This window comes from Pezoporus flaviventris, unplaced genomic scaffold, assembly GCF_033815535.1.
Source record: "Pezoporus flaviventris isolate CSIRO_AGI_PZ_B2104156 unplaced genomic scaffold, CSIRO_AGI_Pfla_v1 ptg000015l, whole genome shotgun sequence".
NCBI classification, from domain to species: Eukaryota; Metazoa; Chordata; class Aves; order Psittaciformes; family Psittacidae; genus Pezoporus; species Pezoporus flaviventris.
In genome coordinates, this window is record NW_026892563.1 from 4,441,304 (window position 1) to 4,449,134 (window position 7,831).

The following is a 7,831-nucleotide window of genomic DNA, read 5'->3' on the forward strand; positions in this document are numbered from 1 at the left end:
GGACAAGTTCCTGTGTGATGTACTCTAGGTTACCCTGCTCTTGCAGGAGGGTTGGACTAGATGATCTTTTGAGGTCCCTTCCAACCCTCAGGATTCTGTGATTCTGTGATCTCTTCTCCCAAGTAACAAGAGATAGGACAAGAGGTAATGGCCTCAAGCTGCACCAGGGGAGGTTTAGTCTGAATATTAGGAAAATTTTCTTCACAGGGAGGGTGTTCAGTCATTGAACAGGCTGCCCAGGGCAGTGGCAGAATCACCATCCCTGGAAGTGTTCACAAACCATGTAGATGTGGCCCTTTAGTGACATGGTTTAGTGGTGGTCTTGGCAGTGCTGGGGTAACGGTTTGTCGTGGTTTAAACCCAGTCAGGTAATTTGTTCGCTCACTTCCCCCCCTTTCTTTCCCTCCCCCTGCTCCCAGAGGGACAGAGAGGAGAATCAAAAAGAATGCAACTCCCACGGGTTGAGATAAGAACAGTTTAGTAACTAAGGTATAACACAGATCACTACTGCTACCACCAATGATAATAATGATAAAGGAAATAACAAGGAAACAGAATACAACACCTCAGCACCAGCTGACTGATAACTCGCCCCCCAAGCCCGACCAAGCTCCGACCGATACCTCCTCCAACCCTGCAGTCTCCCAGCCCTTCCGGCTAACTCCCCGTTACATCCTGGGCATGATGTGCTGTGGTATGGAATACCTCTTTGGTCAGTTTGGGTCAGGTGTCCTGTCTCTGCTTCCTCCTGGCTTCCCCTCCTCCCTGGCAGAGCATGAGGCTCACAAAGTCCTTGGCCAAACCAAAACATCGCTATCAGCTCTGTTCCCGAGCTGAAAGTCAAAACACTGCACTGCACCAGCTACCAAGAAGGAGAAAAAATGACTGCTACTGCTGAACCCAGGACACAGTTGGACTTCATGATCTTAAAGGTCTGTCCATATCCCTCTGCAGAGCCTTCCTACCCTCCAGCAGACCAATGCTCTTGCCCAGCTTGGTGTTGTCTGCAAATTTCAACGAAGGGAGCCTTATCCCAGAGCTTTTGCTTGGGCTCAGTGTACCTGGTGCCCTGCTGAGCCCCCAAGAGCAGGATAAACCCCAGATGCCCACCCTGTGGGCCATGGCAGTGAGGAAGGAGACCAGAACACCATCCCACGGGAAAGCAAGCTCAAATCAGTGCTTCTGATTCTGGAGCAAGGGATGTTCATTAATGCAAAGCCAGGATGGGATTATATGTTGTCTCCACCATACAGGCAAATACGTTCATCACAGCTATTGTTGTTACAGCGAGTACCAAAGGAATTAATGATTCACTACTTAATTTCCTTTTTCCCTACTCCCTCCACCTTTCCTTCGCTTTAATAAACTGGTCTGGAGCCAACTGTAGCATCAGATTAATAATGACTTTAAGCACCATTTATGCAGCTATTGCAGCAATTTAAATTGTCACTTTCAATTAAAAGGTCTAGCTCCAAATGGTTTTAGCTGAAAGCATCGGCACTGACAGTGCAATTAAATAAACTCTTTTCTCAGGATGTCAGTGCAAACACATTTTAAATAAGGGTTATGAAGCACCTTGCTAATTTAAACTACAGTATAGCTTTCTAGTGAAGAATAATACCTAATACAGGTTGGTTTTTTTTTTCCAGGCTATGGGACAGTTTGCATTGTTATTGTAGGACACTTAAAGGAGTGATGCGCCAAACGAGTCCAGCAGCCTTTGAAAATCTCTTTTGTTCATGACAAACACAGGCAGTGCTGTATAAGCAAAAGCTGTCATTTCTCAACAGATACCCATGAAAAGACACTCACCGTGCTCCTAAAGGATGAAGTCCTTTATATTTTTTAATTATAAGGAAGAAGTTCTTTACTGTGAGGGTGGTGAGGCACTGGAATGGGCTGCCCAGGGAGGTTGTGAATGCTCCATCCCTGGTGGTGTTCAAGGCCAGGTTGGATGAAGCCTTGGGTGACATGGTTTAGTGTGAGGTGTCCCTGCCCACAGCAGGGGGGTTGGAACTTGATGATCTTAAGGTCCTTTCCAACCCTAACTATTCTATGATTCTATGATTCTATTACTCTGATTTACAGTCTTACCTTCCTCCAGACAGTCTGTAAGAACGAGTTCCTTTACTTGGCATCCATCTGATCCTTTGTCTCTAGGTATACCATTTACCTTTCAGAAATATACTACATATGACACACTTTGCATGTCTCATGCATCTTTTATCTGTGGCTTTGAAGTAATTTATAAACCCTACAGTTCTGTGGGAAAGGAGACTCCATCTGTGTTGTAGCCCACCTGTAAAAATCACACCCAGTTCCTCAACTGGCTGAAAAACCCCAAAACACAACACTTCATTGAAAGCTCTGCAAGCTCCTCCTTCCCCACCTGCTCTGCCTCACCGTCACCTTCCCTCTAGGTCTGGCCTTTCCTTCTGTTCTGGCACAGGCTGGTCCTCCTTTAGCAAACACCTCCGGACTCCTGATGTTCAACTCTACCCTGCACACTATGCTGTTTATATTTTGCTATCACATAAAACCCTTTTGCAGCAACAGGGAAGAAGGTGCTACTACTCCACATGCAAAAAGTGTTTAACATCCCAACTGAATTACCTGGCATCAATATTACAATCACAGCATCACAAAAATACGTTTGCCCAGCTTGGGTTGATTTTCCTTACTGCTATGACAGATGTAGCCTGACAGCATGGGCTTTTTATTTTTTCAGAAGAGTTACTGGACATCAGCCAGAATAACACCACTGCAACCTTTGGTGTCTGTGCCTTCCATAAGAAGTTGAAAAATGCCTGAACAGCTTTAAAAATATGGTTTGTATTTTATTTGAATGGCTTTAAAGCTTCTCCAGTGCATGAGAGTGTCCTTTGTGTTATGACCACTGTGGTTTCTCTGAAGTGTATTACATCTGCTGGAAATAAATGAGTCACAACATTGAAGCTCCCCCTGTCTCAGCTGCTGCACTTACTGTTCTGAAGAACACAGAGGCACATCTTGAGATAAGTATCCATAAGATGGTTATGGATATGATTTTTATGTCTACACAATTACATTTCTAGTTACAGAGCACTCCACATTTTACCACTTCACTGCAAAGAAGAAATGCAGCAAGAGAGATTGATTTATGGCTGGCCTTACAAAAATACTATGCATAAACAGGATCAAAAACACATATATGTTTTTTAACAGAATTATGAATATTGTTCTGCTTAATTTCTTTTTAAGAAAGGGAGAACAAGAATAAGAATATACTGGTATTCCAAGGAGGAATGGAAGAAAGGTACCAGATAGTTAGAGAAGAAGGGAATTGAGGGTACACATGGCCAGCACATTTTACTTAATGATTTTGTCATTATAAAAGTGTCATACTTGTTAAAAATTAAAACTTTTCATGAGAACCACCCCGTTTTCCAGTTTCAGTGGAGCTCTCTGTGCCTCCCCCCCCCCCCCCCGCATTTGTTTTCTAGCTGTTCTTTTGTCTCCATCCTTACTTCCAAACCCCTCCATTTTCCAAAACATAAAAAAGCCCCACCTTTTTTTTAATAAAAAAATATTTTTTTTTTTTGTGGCAGAAGAAATAATTTACCCTCCAGGTGTAATTTTGGATTAGACAAGAAAGAGATCTGGGAAATATGATCAAACAGAAGGACCCTGTAAGGGCAAGCAGTATATGCAGGGTGGCTGTAGGAATGTGAAATGCCAACATGCTCCAGTATTATCCAAGCAGGTGAGGCAAAATGGAAGAAATGTCCCCCGAAAATAAGCTACCCTCCTCATTCTGCAGATGTCTCACATGGGTCTCAAACTTGAAGGCATAATGTGATAACACAGTGTGGTAAAGCAGGGCGCTACCTTTGATTGCACATTGATGGCACCAGGCATTACCCCTTTACTGGGAGCACAGCTTCACTCGAGCCTTGAGCAGGTTGAAGGGTGCTCCCATTTTCACAGGTAGTAAATAGGAAAACTGGACCTGGGTTTCCCAAGGAGATGTTCTCGTGACCGGCTTTGTGTAGCTGTTTCTTTGCTTCACTGTGGTTTGGTGGAGTGACCTCTTCCTCTCTCCGCATTTCTACTCCCCAGAAGAACCCCCAGGGTCTTTCTGTTAGTGACAAGTGAGTGAGGCCCATGGTGCTGGGCCCTCAAAGCGGGATGTTAGAGGCTAAGGGAGAAAGGAGAGGAGGAGAAGGGGCTTCCTGGCAGTCTGTGTGTGTGCACACACGTGGAACTAGCCAGGAATGGCAGGGTGCCAAATTCCCTGGCTCCATCCCTCCCGCCCCCACTCCTGCTGCCAGTGGATGATAATCACCATGATGATGATGCTCCATCCCTGGTGGTGTTCAAGGCCAGGCTGGACAAAGCCTTGGGTGGCATGGTTTAGTGTGAGGTGTCCCTGCTCATGGCAAGGGGTTGAAACTAGATGATCTTTAGGTCCATTCCAACCCTAACTATTCCATAATTCTATGATGGATCTCCATGACACATGATCATCACTGTGATGAGGGTGATGATACAAGGGATGCCCTTTGTGGGTGGCAGTCCAGCCTTGCCTGCATGTATGCCGTGGCCACCATGTTGTAAGGGCATGGAGGCATCACTGTGCTGCCTTTGCTATGGCAGGAATGTACCTATGGCATATCCTTGTGTAATTGTCACCTTCAGTGGTGAGGTTATGGCAGAGCCCTATAGCGTGGCCACAGGCATAAGTGCATGTTTAGCTCCATCCTGGCTCAGCCAGTCTCATCCAGAAGGAATTCCCCTTCACCTAGGTTTAATCCCACTGGAGCAGGCAGACATTCACACGTGGCTGGCAAGGAGCTCTCTCTGGGTTTGAGCCTCTCCACCCTTTACAAAGCACCTTTCATTTTGGGGCTCTGCCTACGTTACACAACCGATAGGAAGTATTTGTTCCCGAGCTCTTACTGCAGTGAAATAGCACTCAGAAGTAGCTGGACAGGATTGTATAATCAAAGGTTTTACAATGATTTTGCCGGAACAACCCTGACTGCAGGGAGTGGTTCTGTCCTGTAATACCCAAGGAACCTGCCAAAATTACACCAAGTCAATAGCTTCAGACAGGCAATTTAAAGGAGCCTCTTTTTTCCCACTTAGCCCTTTTGCCAGGGCTTGGCTGGGAGAACAAAGGGCCATATTTAGATGGGATCATTTGAGACACTTCCTCCATTTCTCATCCTCCATTAGAAAATTACACCTAACTATCCTTGTGCTCAGGGAGTAAATTCTCCCAACTCATTCTAAGATATAAATCAATTGCATTCACATTACTTTAGCTGAGGATAAAGAAGAAAATATTTGCAAGTTCGATAAAGGACAACATAAGTTATCTCAGTTTATGGAATGCTTTTTTACCCTCTTCTGTCATCTGGTGGGGCAAATGTTGCCCCTCCAGAGCACCCCTCCCCGGGGTGTTTGGGACCATTAGATGCTGTGGCTTAGGCTGGCACCCCAGCTGTGTGAAGGGACCTTCTCTGGGCTCTTGTCACACTTTACTCCTGCTCGCTCCAACAGACAGGAAAGCCTTCGTCTCTACTCTCATTTCTCAGATCAGAAGCAGCAGCTCAAGCAGGTGTTTTCCTGCAGGTGGCAGGGACGGCCCAGGCTTCCTCATCAACCCCTTCCTTGGGGGAGGCTGTCCTGCTGTGCCCAGTGCTGGGGCTGTTCTCCCTGTCCATTCATTGCCAGACATTCCAGCAGGCCAGCTGGCCCTGGCTCCTGGGCTCTGTTGCCATCAAAAGCTTTGCTTCACTTTAAGGGATGATTCTTAAGAGAAACACTTCTCAGATCTAATGAAGCAGCATCAGCCACACTAACATGTTTCAGGCCTGCTTTCCTCCCCTCTTTCCCATGAGATATCAACAGGGTTTCCCTCCTTTTTCAGGCTTCCCTTCCCCTCTGAAATCCTTACAGGGAATGGGGAGGGGTTGGGGTTCACTTTTGCTTCAGATCTTTGCCACTGAGGTTGCATCAAATACACAAAATATGATGTGAGTAATTTTTTGTTACGTTTTTGGGTATAGGGTAAGACCCTGCCAGTGTGGTTTACTTGTTGTAAGTACCTGCTGTAGACGCAGAGGCAAGAACAGAATGGCATTTTTAAATTATTTGGGCATACAGAACATACACAGGTACATTCGTTAGTCACAGAAGTACCCATGTTCTATAAACAAGCATCTAGAAACCAGAATATTCCAGGGATGCAGCTGAGCACATGAAATGGTTAATGGGTGTACATTGTAGCACACATACAAGGAGAGTCTGAGAAACCTGGGACTGCTCAGCCTGGAGAAGACTCAGTGGAATCTTTGTATCTAAAAATACCTGGTGGTGTTTCTATATGGTGGTGGTAATGTGTATATATATAAAAATGTGTATGTGTAAATACCTGATGATATCTATAGAGGAGTAAAGAAGGAGTAAAGATTGTGGAGCCAGACTCTTCTCAGAGGCATAGGACAAGAGGCAATGGGTGCAAAACAAAACACAGGAGGTTCCACTGAACATAATAAGACACTTCTTTACTGTGAGGCTGATCAATCCCTGGCACAGGTCGACCAGAGGGGCTGTGGAATCTGTATCCATGGAGATATTAAAACCCCCCAGCTGGACACAGCCTGGAGCAACCTGTTCTCACTGGCCCTCCCTGAGCAGAGGGTCAGACTAGGTGATACCTGAGGGCACCATCGTTCCTCAGCTGGTCTGCAGCTCTGCATAATCCAGCATGACAGCATGGTGTTTCTCTAAGACAACATCACTTGCTGTTTCCGGGGTGTTCTGCATGTGGGTGATAAGGGTGGATGGAGAACTGGTACTGGAACACAGCTGAGAGAGATGCTCTCTGCTGTCACACAAAAGCAGTGATTTGCTTGGGCACAGGCATATCTTTACCCTCCTGAAATGGGTACTGATTTTGCTATATCACGGCTTCCCGGGGACACCCTCAGCTCCACACAGTTTTATACAGGTCAACAACTGTCCAGTGAGATAGAAACAGATTCCACAAAAGCCACTAAAGGTAGTGGGAACTGCAGGCAGAGAGCAAGTAAAGGCAAGGGAACACCCCTTCTTCCAGAATTGCAAGAACCAGAAGCACATGAATGCATTTGGGAGCCATACTGAGTATATAACAATGCTGTTCCTAAAAAGGGAACAGGTTCGTCAAGAGTTGCAAAAATAGCCTGGGAATCATTAAAAGCCTGCTTTTGGGTTGAATACATTTTCTTCAGTAATTCTAGCTTATTAGGCTAAGCTGTTACAAGCCAGAATGATGAGATTTAAAGAGATATATACCTTTAATTGTATTTTGGGGGGTTGTTGTTGTTTTGGTTTTTTTTTTAATCTTTAGGATATTTTCAGTATTTTTCTGAAAAAAATATCCAAAAATATCCAAATCCCAAAAATGGATTTTTATTTTGAGCAAAAACTGAGACTCTGCAGAAAAAAAAAAGAGATTTCAAGAAAAATACCAAGTATTATGAAGTTCCCAGTCTTCCTAGAGAGATAAGAGTGCTGCTTTTTGCAAGTATTTCACCTGATTAGTTTTACTGATGTGAGTGTTTTCAGCCGTAGTAAATTCCACGCAGTTGTTGTCAAATGTTTGGATAAATTACTTTCAAGCCATGCAAATGTTTGCACTGCAGAAATTGGACCCTAAGTATTACCTGACAGTCAGACAAGATAATGGTTTTCTATCGTGAGACTTGCATACCTACCTCCCAAAATACACAGCTCAGCATTTGGGTGGAACTTACTCAGCTTCTTGCTCCGCTTACAAAGTCAGAATGAATTGCTGGGGAGT